The sequence below is a fragment of the Vulpes vulpes genome, chromosome 1 (genome assembly GCF_048418805.1).
Source record: "Vulpes vulpes isolate BD-2025 chromosome 1, VulVul3, whole genome shotgun sequence".
Classification (NCBI taxonomy): Eukaryota; Metazoa; Chordata; class Mammalia; order Carnivora; family Canidae; genus Vulpes; species Vulpes vulpes.
In genome coordinates this window covers 45704545-45718403 of record NC_132780.1, presented here as the reverse complement: position 1 = coordinate 45718403, position 13859 = coordinate 45704545, and the positions used below count along the sequence as shown (strand labels likewise).

At 39.7% G+C, this 13859-nt stretch overlaps 1 protein-coding gene across 3 annotated transcripts in view; it reads left to right on the top strand.

Moving 5' to 3' along the window:
* The window catches only part of FRMD3 (FERM domain containing 3), a 294465-nt gene that overhangs the window by 102473 nt on the left and 178133 nt on the right, over window positions 1-13859 (top strand). The window lies entirely within an intron of this gene.

The window sequence follows — 13859 nt, the reverse complement described above, 5'->3', positions numbered from 1 at the left end:
AGAGACAAAGACCCAGGTCCAGGGAAAAGAATAGGGAGCTCAGTGAAATCCAAGAGAGAAAAGATTTCAAATAGGGGACTGATGAACTCCTGCTTGGTACCTGGCATCATACAAATGTTCTCACTGGGCCCAGGAAGAGATATGGTTGTGCAGTGTTGTAGGTGAGGAAACAGGGAGAATCAATTAGAGACTAGAAGTGGGATTGGGGGACATGCTGGGCTCAGTCAGGAGGGTGGTAAAGGGAGTAAGGGAGAGCTTAGTTAGGTGCATATCAGAGCAAAAGAAAGGCGCCTCTGCAGATGTCAGGGATGTCATGGGAAGCATGTTTGTCACCTGAGGGGAAGGATCAAAGGGGGCGGGAAATACTAAAGATGAAAACTGGTGTTGGGGTATACCAGGTATACCACTACAATAATTGGTGGGCCTGAGTCAAAAAGCAGAGGCATAGATAGGGTCAAAAGAAATCTTCAGAGTGACAGGAAACTGAGAGGAAGCTCTCTATGGACAGAATGCCTCAGCCCTGAGCAGTGATGGGACATCATAGTAGGAGAGCTTCAGATTTGAAGGGAGCTCTGGAAGCTGATGGCCAAGTAATCATTACTCTGAAAAGAAATATTATCTATTTTCTTTTTATCTGAACATTTTCTATGGATCACTCATGTTAATTCTCATGAATTATAGATAATTCAACACAAATAAATGTAGTCAAGATTAACTAGAGATGACTTTAACTAGATTTAATTTTTTTTCCTTTAAGTAGACCATATTATTAGTTGCTGGCACATGAATTCTTTTGTTTCTGGTTTTGTTTTTAGTTTCAGTGAAGAATAGGGCCACATATCAAGAGCAACATTGCAGGGATTAATTTGTTATTGTGCTTACATCATTATCAAGATAATGGGTTTAACACATACTATTGTGATTGAGATTTTTCTGGAAAAAAATACAATGCAAGAAAACCTAAATTTTGGAGTTATGGGGACAAATCTGAGCTGTAGCTTTTCCCAGTGGTGTGATCTTAGGCTAAAGGCATCCTTTAATTTTTTCCATCTGTAAGGTAATCATTATATCTTGTAATGTTTTTATAATAATTTGAAATATGTGAAAAACGTCTAGTATTGTCTTAAATCATGGAAATAATAATAATTGACTAAATGAACTGAGGACTAAATATTTCTATATCTGAAAGATATCAGACAAATATAAGAATGTATATATAATAAACATGTGATTTGTGTTTGTATGTATAGATGGACTTATTTTTCCATCCTTTTGTTCATGTATATTTGAATTATTTTCAATTTTATTCTATTTTTTAAAAAAATTTATTTATTTATTTTTATTTATGATACACACACACACACACACACACACACACACACAGAGAAAGAGGCAGGAACACAGGAGGAGGAGAAGCAGGCTCCATGCCGGGAGCCCGACGTGGGACTCGATCCCGGGACTCCAGGATTGCGCCCTGGGCCAAAGGCAGGCGCCAAACTGCTGAGCCACCCAGGGATCCCCATTTTCAGTTTTATTCTATTACAAACCATGCTACTCTAAACATTGTTATACATATCTCCCAGTGCACATGTGCTAGACTCTAGGCTTTCTCATGATGCACACCTTCACCTCTGCTAAGTAATGCCAAACCATTTTCTAAAGTGGTTTGGGCTTCTTTATAGCCATACCAGCAGTGTATGAGACTTTCTCGCCTAACTCATCCTTATTCTTTAAGACAGTGCTTCTCAGTCTTTAATGTGCACACAAATAATCTTGGGGATCTTGCAAAAATGCAGATTCTGATTTAGTTGGTTTGGGAAGGGGCCTGAGACTCCACATTCCTAGCAAGCTCTCAGGTGCTACAGATGTTGCTAAGTCTGGGGACCACACTAAGAGTCATAAGAGTCTAAAACTCTGAAGCATCAGTTGCTCCTTCCTGAGTTGTAACTGCCCCTCCTTTATGCTCTTAGCACCTGGGCCAACCTCTGCCATGCTTCTCACACTGTAACATAACTGCTTTGTCTGTCTATAAATTTCTTGAGGGTAGCAATTATGCCCTGTTTATCTTCATTTACATTTGCAGTGCCCAGCATATAGGAGATACTTAACAAAGACCTGTTAAATAAACCAATGATTCCAATAATCCGGACAGATATTTGTATGTTGCTGTTTGTGGTTGTTTCCCTATTGAGGCCAATGACTCGTTGCATTTCCAGATGGTGGCCTGTGGCCTGAAGGTTTGGCTCCACTTTCTATAATGCAACAGACCTTCCCAAAGGAGGAGCAGAGGAGTGGGTGGCTAGCTTTGGCATTGGAAGAATTCAACTTTTTTTATGCCTAATTTAGGTCAAGATTAGTGGGTTTAAAATTAGCCTGGATTTTGTATTTCCTTTGGATGGTTCAACTCATGCTTGTGAGCACACATGTACACATCTCTCATGAGTAAGTCTGAGATTTAACTGCCTCATTCTCTTCTAAATCTGTTCTTTACACAGGTGCCAGGATGGGCTTTCTGAAATGCAAATTTGAGTTATGCCACTATTGGTGGCTCCCTCTGACTTTAGGAAAAAGTCCAAATCTCCCATGCTGGCTCATGAATAGGGTGCCCAGGATGGCCCACACTCCTGTTGACCTTGAGTGCCCCTTTCATTCTCAAAGGTGCATTCAGGAGGATGAATGATGATTGCCCTACTCCTGGTACCCTTTAGTTACTGACTCTGGCCTCTTCCCATGGCCACTTGTCAGGTTCGAGGCTTCAAGCTCTGGCTGCTGATTCTTACAAAGGGGACCTTGTTACCAGTTCACTCTTGCATTTACTATGATGGTTATTGTGTAAACTAGAATATGTGTCTATTTTAACGTATAATTCCAATATTCTCTAAAACCCAACAAACTCAAGTAATGAACACAATGGTTTCTATTTTCCCTCAGCACTTTTAGTAGAGATCTCTTAATGATCATATTAATCCTTTAATGGACTGATGGGTGAGGCATTCTACTTGTGGGTAAGGAGTAGCTAGAGAAGGCTGTCAGTCTATAATAGTTATTTTGCCTAAAGGATGCAATTACTCTCTTCTCATCTATTCATAAACTTGTTTTTCAGTGCTGGTAGGAGGAGTAGCTCAGGACAATGGATAGAGTGTCAGTTGCAAAGCTAGAGAAATCTAAGTGAGTCCCAGGTGGTTTCCTAATTCCTCTGAGAGTATTCACATCTGCAAAAATGAAAATAATAAATCCTAATTTGTGTGGGTAGTTATAATGATTAATTGAGATGCGGAAATGTTGAATGTGCATACCACAAGTAAGACTTTCTCCTTGTTTTCAGATTAAACCAACTGAGTTATTTCTGTTTGAAAACAGTGGTAGTGCTACAAATAAATTATTTGGTACTTACTTGTGGCACTATGTTTTTTTTTTTTTTAATTGTGATGCAATGTTCTGGTTTTAACTTGAGAGAGCTTCTTTCTTCCCCTTTCATTACTCTGAATATATTTTGCTATTGTAGCTACACTGAATCCCTGCACAGGCATGACTGCTCTTCTTTGAGTTACCACCATGTTGAGATATAAAAGGACTGTTCTTCTGAAAACAGAGCTGCTTCAGTTATACCAGGCCAGGCTTTTTAAAGGAAATCTCCACTGAAGACTTTGGTAATGTAGCAAAGATAGAGATTCAGTGCTCTGCACATTTACGCTGTTTTTGCTGGAAAAATTTAAAAGTAGAAAGTGCTAAGGTAGAGAGATAGGCAAGGGAGAAGTTATGTGTTGCCTAGCATTCGTTTATTGTTTCATAGAACTGCAACTTGAACATAAAAAGTGCTCTCTATACTAGAGTAGGAGAAACTTACTATTCAGCCCAAGGGTGAATTTAACAGGGTTGCTTTGAATCTTCTCCAGCCTCTCAGTGTGGTCCATGGACCAGGCCCATGAGCATCACCCAGAACTTGTTAGATATGCAATCACAGGCTCTTCCCAGACTTACTTATTCAGAAGCTTCATTTATTTTTTTAATTTTTATTAAAAGATTTCATTGATTTGAGAGAGAGAGAGAGAGCGAGCAAGAGTGTACAAAAGGGGTGGAGCAGCACAGGGAGAGGGAGAAGCAGGCACCCCACTGAACAGGGAGCCTGATGTGGGACTCAATCCCAGGACTTGAGCCAAAAGCAGATGCTTAACCGACTGAGCCACCCAGGTGGCTTCATTTTAATAAGATCTTCACAAGATTCAAATTTACATTAAAGAAGCTTTGTTTTGGCCAGCGTTGTCCAGTAGAACTTTGTGGAGTGATGGCGGTGTTCTATATTTGTGTTATCTAATATGGTGGACAGTAGCCATATGTGGCTGAGAATTTGAAATAGGTCGAGTGCCATTAAGGAACTAAAATTAAACTATATTTTTAAAATTTTTTTGTTTAAATTCAATTAGCCAACATATAGTACATAATTAGTTTCAGATGTTAATGTTCAGTAATTCATCAGTTGCATATAATACCCAGTGCTCATCACATCATGTGCTCTACTTAATGCCCATTACCCAGTTACCCCATCCTCCCACTCCCCTCCCCTCCAGCAACCCTCAGTTTGTTTCCTAGAATTAAGAGTCTCTTATGGTTTTTCTTCCTCTCTGATGACTTCTCCTTCAGTTTTCCCTCCCTTACTCAGTGATCCTTTCTCTGTGCTGTTTCTTATATTCCACATATGACTGAAACCATATAATTGTCTTTCTCTGTTTGACTTATTTCGTTTGGCATGATATAAAGTCAATGCACAGGAATCTGTTGCATTTCTACACACTAACAATGAGATAGAAGAAAGAGAAATTAAGGAACTGATCCCATTTATAATTGCACCAAAAACTGTAAGATACTTAGGAATAAACCTACCAAAAGAGGTAAAGCATTTGTACTCTAAAAACTTATGAAAGAAATTGAAGAAGACACAAAGAAATGGAAAAACATTCCATACTTATGGATTGGAAGAGTAAATATCGTTAAAATGTCTATACTACCCAGAGCAATCTACACATCAGTGCAATCCCTATCAAAATGCCATCAACATTTTTCAAAGAGCTGGTACAAATAATCCTAAAATTTGTATGGAACCAGAAAAGACCCCAAAGAGCCAGAGGAATGTTGAAAAAGAAAACCAAAGCTGGTGGTATCACAATGCCAGACTTCAGGCTATGTTACAGAGCTGTAATCATCAAGACAGTATTGTACTGGCACAAAAACAGACACATGGATCAATGGAACAGAAGAGAGAAATGCACCCTCAACTCTATGGTCAACTCATCTTTTGCAAAGCAGGAAAGGATATCCAATGGAAAAAAAGATAGTCTCTTCAATAAATGGTGCTGGAAAGTTGGACAGCCACATGCAGAAGAATGAAACTGGACCTTTTTCTTACATCACACACAAAGATAAATGCAAAATGTACTAAAGACCTAAATGTGAGACAGTAATCCATAAAAATCCTAGAGGAGAACACAGGCAGGAACCTCTTTGACTCAGCCACACCAATTTCTTGTTAGACACGTCTCCAAAGACAAGGGAAACTCTTCAAGGGAAACAAACAAGGAAAAAGCAAAAACGAACTATTGGGACTTCATCAAGATAAATTACAGCTTATTTTAATTAACTGTAATTTAGACTTAAGTAGTCACATGTATTTTGTGCCTACCAAACTAGGCAGTACAACATGAGATTCTATCAGGTTTTGCTTAAAGCATTCCTCATGATGGTAATGTCAGCCCCCATCACTGCCAGGAGATAGTCCTTGCATGGCCAAGGGGTACCACTGAATATTCTGGGGTCCTTTTTTATTCTGGGGTCCTTATCCATGATTGTGGTTCTATGCATAGTCCCTGGAAACAGTCCAAGAGCCCAGCATTGCTGACACACTTACTTTCTTCTCTAGAAGCTAAGAATGGTTAGTTGGTCAGTCTCGGAACTGCATAGGGGAAAAAAAACCCTGACAACCAAAAACCTGCACTAAACCAACACAATACATCGAAAGATCTCTTTTTCTAATTGTGTTATTTCTATTATTTCATAAAGCCCTGAAGATCAGAAGACATATTTCCCTACTTTGCTTTATGTACAATGTATCTGGCTTACAAGATGAAAATTGATGCTTTCTATTGGCCTTATTTCTCCTTTAATATTACTCTTCCTTTATGGGGAACTCTCTAGTTCAGTGGTACCCTAAATTATTTTAGTTATGTTCCCCTGAGGAGTATTGAGAAACTTCTGTTTCTACATCTTTGCTCCGGCATACCATCTTTGTCCTCTTGGCCTGAGCACTGCTCAGGTGAGGGCATCTGTTATGTAAAATTCACCTGTGTATTGTGGTGATTTAAGCAGGTTCTATATCTTTAAGATTTCTTTTGTTTTCTTCCTCCTCCATGCTGATGATCTCTAATCATTATTCCAAACTGAAATTCTTTTTATCAAATTTGGCAATTCAAAACACTTCCAGCTGTTCACTGGTGATACGTGGTCAAGCAATGATGTAAATAAACATTTGTTTCAGGCTGTAGTCGCCCTCATTTTTCACCAAATGGAGTTCTGTGACCATCTGACCTCCTCCACTTCTCCCATGTGACCTCAGGGTTCTGTTAAGTTGAAAGAAATCAAAGAGCCATTTGGTGAATTTAAATGAAGCTTGATGTGATAGCAAATAACTTTTATTCTCAAATGGAAGTATTATTGACAAATGTACATTTGATTACATCTCAGAAATATTTCATCATCAGGTATAGGGGAGCTTTTCATCTCCTTATATAAATTTTTGTCCTTAAATATTGCCTGATTCATTAGGATACACCCACATTTAGATCTTGTGAGTGGGAAGGGATTGGTGCGATCATCTCATTGTACGGAGTGAAGGTTCTTATATGGGGCTTCCCTGGTAGTGGCAGAAAAGCCAGTTTAGGAAAACTTGGGTCTCTTGATTTATAGTTCTATAAATAAGCTTCAGGGGGTCCAGAACCCCTAAAATTATAGCAGAGTTTTGTGTATATGTTCAGTGTTAGGACAGAGAATCCAAAGTGTTTATTAGAGTCTCAAAAGGCTTCATTACTTGCATCACACTATCCTTGTCCTTTTGAATTCTTCTGATTTGGTGGTTACTTTGACTTCAGAGACTTAGGATAGGGATAAGACATATAGGACACTTGCTAGATCATGATGATATGCAGAGAAGTTAGTTTTACACACCATTCTGCCATTGGTGACTACTGGCTTCGAGGAAGAGAGGGCAAGAATATTTTGCCTATTCAGAGGAAACCCATCACCATGATAACTCTCAGCTGTCAGCTTATTGATGAGGGGATGGCAGTCCATCCTCTTATTTGAAGAATAGCTCTTTGAGTGGTTTACAGATTTTGGATCCTGACAACTTATGCTTGGGGCTCTGATCTGCCACTTCCTAGCTGTGTGACCTTGAACAAAAGATTTATTTCTTTTGCACCTCAGCTTCCTCATATTAAAAATATAGGGCGTAATCCCTGCTTTGCAGGGCTGTGGTGAGAATTCAGTGCAAGGATGCATGCAGAGTGCTGAGCACATAGCAGACCTTCCACAAAGGATAACCATTCCCATTACTGTCTGCTGACCATTTCAGAGCTGCTGAGAGAGGACCTGGGTCTTTCTAGATGCAAAGACACCATTTGGGTTTATCACTGTCATAAACAGAGTAGTGGGTGGCTAAGGAAACTTTCCTGGGAAAGCTTACTTTGGGAATGATTATGGAATATTTGTATCTGTTAATTCGAGAATGTAAGAGGCAGAAGTATAATGGTCTTTGCTTATAATGTCTGATCTGTGAAGCCAAGTGGTCCACTTTTCATTGTTCAACCTTTTGAGGGAATTCAGAGTGATGTGGTGGATTATTCTTCTCTTCACCAGCTTTTCCACTCTCTATCACCATCCGTGAAACACTTCCATCTGCCTTCTGGAATTCCATTTCCTGAAGTAGAGTTTACAGGAAAATACAGCATATGATCTTATAGGAAGCTAAGTGCTGGCTGGACATATCATTTTGGGAACAGAGTCATTAAGACATTGTGCTTTTGGCAAGCATGGATCTGTCTTACAGGGAGAAATAGGAGAAGGATATGAATTTCTATTTTAGGACACAGATGAATCTTCACGTTAAGGGAACACACAGTTTCTAGCCCATGGTCTGTTGTAGGTTATTTTGTAGCATAGCATCAACTCACTTTCTCTCATTTTTGAAAGAAAAATGTCTCTAAGGGTTGGTATTAATGATAGATGAACATTTGTTTTAAAATAATAATAATAATAATAAATAATAATAATAATAATAATAATAAAACAAATGTAGATGATAAAGTTGGCTGATGTAAGTACTTAGAATAAGGTGAACACAGAATATGAATCATACCTCCCAGATCTTTCTGATCCTGCTTCCCACTATACCCACATAACACATACATCCACAACCCTCCCCACACACACTCAAACACACACATCAGCCCCTCATGATCATGAAACCTGTGACAACTTCTCTGGTATGTGACACACTTGTAAATCTCGGGACCCATCATAATGCCTGATAAAACTACGCCTAACAGATATTTTAAGTATTCTCCATTACCAAATTAAAAAGAAGAAATTAAAGCAAAGTCAACTGTAGGTTTTATTTAAAATCAAAACATATTTACAAAGTCAAATTCTCTAGAAATGGAAAACTTCCAATTCAGAATAAAAACTAGCAGTGGCTTATGGGTCTTGCTGCCATCAGAAGTCTTATTGTACCCCGCCCCCCCCAAGTGTATTGAAATGATGGATCCCTTAGGAGATATTTATACTTTTAGACCTAGATGTTTTTAGTCAATATTCAGTACCTTCCTTGACAGAGCAGTACTGGTGAAAGGAACAATTTCAATGGGCACTGTTTCTTTCTCACCTGGGAAGAATTTCTTTCATAATCACCACTCCTGGGGTTGCTCTCCTTCGTCTCTCTTTGTGTGACATCTGGGAGACTTACTCTGATGACTTGCAGTGGTGATGTTTCTACAGTCCTTGGCCCCATCTCTCTTGTCTTTAATCCTCCTGCAGTTTGGTTCTCCCTGTTTTTTAGCCTCCTCTGTTGTTCCGTTCCATTCCTGTTCTCACTGGATCCTGCGGTATTAAATTTCATCATAGCTAGCATCACACTATACCAGTGGTTCTCAAAGTATGGTCCCAGACTAGTAGCCTCAGCATCACCTGGTGTGGTAGGCAGAATAATAGCCTCCCAAAGAGGTCTCCTTCCTAATCCCTAGAACCTATGAGTTTGTGAAATTACATGTCAATGGGGAATTAAGGTGGCATGTGATATTGGATTGCTTAGCAGCTGACTTCAAGATAGGGGGGATATCTTTTTGGCTTATCCAGTTGGTTCCATTGTAATCATGAGGGTCTTTAAATGTGGAGAAGGGAAACAGAATGGTTGTACAGTGATGCTATGTGAGAACAACTTGCCCAGACATCTCTGGCTTTGATGATAAAAGATGGGGTCCATGAGCCAAAGAATACAGGTGGCTTCTCAACACTGGAAGAAGCAATAATGTTGATTCTCCCCTAGAACCTCTGTAGAAAACCTTGACTTTCACCCAATGAGATGCATTTTGGACTTAATGTTCTGCATTCCAGAGCTATAATGTAGTAAAGTTGTGTTGTTTTATTATTTTTATTTTTTTTTTTTAGTTGTGTTGTTTTGAATTGCCATACTAAATTTATGTAGAAACTAATACACCTGGAAACTTAGAAGTGAAGATTCTAAAATACCCCCATTCCAGATCCACTGTATCTGAAACTCTGGGGATGGGGCCCAGGAATCTGTGTTCTTACAAGTTCCCCAAGGAATTCTGATGCACATTAAGTTTGAGAATCTCTGCCTTAGGGTATCTGTTTGTTTTTCCCTTGAGTGCATCAATTAATGGAGGCCCAGTGAATGGAAGAGCCAGCTGTGGATGTATGGAGCTCTTTACAGGAGGAAAAGAACTTCCTCCTTCAAACTTAGGCAAGAAAGTATATATTCACTTATACTTTTAGACCTAGATGTGACATCTGGGAGACTCAATCTGATGACTTGCAATGGTGGTGTTTCTACAGTCCTTCATTCACTGAATGCAGCAGCATTCAGGCTGCCGGTTGTGTATTCCATTTGTTATGTATCACAGGAGTTTTGAAGCTTTTATCATTATGGTATGCAATGATGAAAAAATACAGATTCTATTGAGTACCGTTGACATATAACATTATATTAGTTTTAGGGGTACAACATAATGATTTGATAAGTGTATATGTTGAAATGATCACCTCAGTTCACCGCATCTGCCTTTAAGCTCTTCTTCTTCCCCCATAATTCAGCAGAAATTTCCTTCTGTCTCTACCTGTGCTTTTGTAACAACCTTGTCTAATAATATCCCATTGCTCTGGTCTCCTTGATATTGGGCCGCTCCATCTCTAATGGCTCTTGTCCCTCAGCCCTGTGAATATCTTTTCTTATTTTAAATATCTTTCTTGGGTGCCTGAGTGGCTCAGTGGTTGAGCATCTGCCTTTGGCTCAGATCGTGATCCTGGGGTCCTGGGATCGAGTCCTGCATCAGGCTTCTCACAGGGAGCCTGCCTCTCCCTCTGCCTAGTCTCTGCCTCTCTCTGTGTGTCTCTCATGAATACATAAATAAAATCTTAAAAAAATCATTCTTCTCCCCTCCAGTCTCTCCCCATTCTCCAGCTATTGTGCTGTTGTTCACTCCTTTTCTTGTCAAGCTTATTGAAAGCCTAGTCTTCACTTAATGTCTCCTACTCTTGTCTCTGTTGTCTTCAGCCTACCTTCTGCCCAAGTCTCATTATAAAATGGTCACCAGATGTCTTTAATTGCCAAATATAATGCATGCTTATTGGCCTTATATTACCTCTTTGCAAAGTGGACACTATGACCCTTCTTGGAACTTTCTTCACACTACTCTCGTTTGGTTTTCTGACTGTCTTCTTTGACATCCTCTGCACATTCCTTAAATGTCACTGTTCTCCAGGGCATCCTACAGAACACTCTTAAAAACAAATAAACAAAATGTATGTACCTTCTTTGCAATGCTTTGTTCATTCATGGCTTTAACTACCTGACTCCCAAATTGTGTCTCCATTCTAAACATCTTCTCTGAGCTTCACACCTCTATTAAATGTCTCCTACGTATCTTTACTTGGATATCTGCAGGTACTTTCAACTAATGCGTTCAAAGTTAAACTCACTGTCGCCCTCTCTAAACCTACAAAATAAAAATGTAGGATCAGATGAGTAGTCTTCAAGCTATGGGTTGTGACCTGTTAGTGAGCTTGGGAAATAATTTAGAGGTTTGTAGTCAGCATTAACACAAAGAAATCAGCAAGCAAGCAAACAAAAGATATATACACAGATGGGTTTACATGCCATTAGCTTACATTAGGTAAGCTCCATTAGAACAGGCAGGGTTTCTGTTTTTGCTTTTTTAAAATTGTTTTTTTTTCCTGTTTTATTTCTAGCATCTATAACAGTGTTTGTCATGTGTACCAACTCTATATTTGTTTAAAGAATGAATGTGTACTCTGTTGTGATATGAAACATATATCCCTGTTATGGGTTGTGGTCAAAAAAATATGAAAGCTACTGGACCAGATGACTTTTAATGTCCCTTTCAACTCAAAAATTATAAAGTGATTGTATTTTTCTTTCAGTGCTCAGTGGTTTGATTGATTGGTTACCAGTGACCGAGGGCTCTGCAGAACTTTTTTTATTTTCACTTGTGCTTTAAACATTGGGGAGGTCTCAGAAGTGAGAGAAAGGAGTGGTATTTGATGGATGTGATCAGGAAGATGCCTTGGGCTAGATGAATAATGTGGTTAGACGGCTGTATGTGGATTTGCTATTGAGCTGAGTAGCTTAGAACACTCTTGTGTGAAACAAGATGGCAGACCAGCTGGCTAACCAGCTTTTCAAAGAGATATTTTAGGGACATCCATCAGTTTCCTTAACTTACCACAAGTGGACTTTTTTTTTTTTTAAAAGATCTTTATTTATTTATTTTAGAGCAAGAGAGAGCATAAGCATGAGTGGGGGGAGGGGCAGAAGGAAAGGGAGAAGCAGCCTCCCTGCTGATGCCAGGCTTGATCCCAGGATCCTGAGTTCATGACCTGAGCTAAACGCAGACACTTAACTGACTGAACTACCAAGGTACTGCACAAGTGGACTTTTATTGCAAAAGTAGTCAGAATGAGTGGCAGACTTAGGCCATGTGCTACCAAAGAAGAATTCAAAGAAAGGATGTCACATTCAGTTACTCATTTACCATATATTTATCCTACCAGGTGCAGGTGCTGTGTGAGACAAGATAGGATGCAAAGTGAACAAGATAGACAAGATCCCTGCTCACCTGAACCTTCATTCTAATAGAGGAGACAACAGACATACACACTGCTAAATATGCAAGATTATTTCAGGTTCAGAGGAGCCTTCTGCATGGAAGCTTGATTTTTGCTTTGCACAACAATACAGAGAGGTTTAGAATAGAAAGCAATTGAGCAATGTCCCAGATCACCTTGTGGGCCGAAGCTTATGAAACTGAAAAATGCTATCAACGTGCTTCTTGATGGACACTTTTAAAGCCTTTTAAGAAAATCGATGTAGACATCTTGTGTCTTGCACTAATGGAAACTGTGGTTGGGAACTGAGTTAAGAGTAAGTGATGAAGAGAATGGATTTGTTGGGGTGGGATGGGGCAGCTGAGCAAGCTTGTGATGTAGGGGAGACTGGGGAAAGGCTGGATGGTTCCTTAACAAGCTGTTCAAATGGAGGCAGCTGTAGAAGAGGAGACTCACTTTGTAACTTTCCCCAAGTATCCCGATGCTAACTCTTAAATGATATTGAGAAGTTATATCACTTACTCCTAAGGGTGTCTAATTCACTTTTAGACAAGAGTCAGCTGTGTGTCCAATCAGTAGAAAACAAATTTTGCAAGGCATTATTTTGGTTGGGCATGTAATGAACCACTACCTTTTTTACTTCTTCCATCTTCTCTTTCACAAACATAACGTCTCCAAAGAATCTCTTTTTTCTGTTTCAGGAGCATAGTTTTACTGGTTGTGGTATTTGCTCGTTATTTATTTCCTGCATATTTAAAAAGAGATTCCAGGCAGCTTATGACAGAGTGCGCTCGAGCTATCTTCCATTCGCCCCATCCAGAGCCATACTCTGCCTCTTCTGCCCTGGAGGGCTGACCTGATCAATCACACTAGTGCAAGAGCTACCTTGTCCTCTTGGCTTCCAGTTGGATTTGACCAATGGAGGCCCCTGAAAGGAGGCCACATGGATGAGAGAGTGAGATTTTTTTCACCAGGCTTCTTCCAGGAAGTAAGGTCTGAGGTGGCTTCAGGCTGGTTGTGTTCCTAGATCCACGGTCACTATATTCCTTTTGAGGCTATTATTCTGCATGATACTCTCTACTGGGTCCCAGTATTTGCCTCCTTCATCCAGTGTGTGTGTGTGTGTGTGTGTGTGTGTGTGTGTGTGTGTGTTGAGGGTAACAGTTTTGCTGCTTTTCTTTTGTAAAGATTTATTTATTTATTTATTTATTTATTCATTCATTCATTCATTCATTCATTCATGAGAGACACAGAATGTGAGAGAGAGAGGCAGAGGCACAAGCAGAGAAAGAAGCAGGCTCCTCACATAGAGCCTGATGTGGGACTTGATCCCGGATCCTGGGATCACCACCTGATCCGAAGGCAGGTGCCCAACCACTGAGCCACCCAGGCATCCTGAGTTTTGCTGCTCTATACCAGGTTTCAACACTACCTCTGGTGGTGCCCTTCCA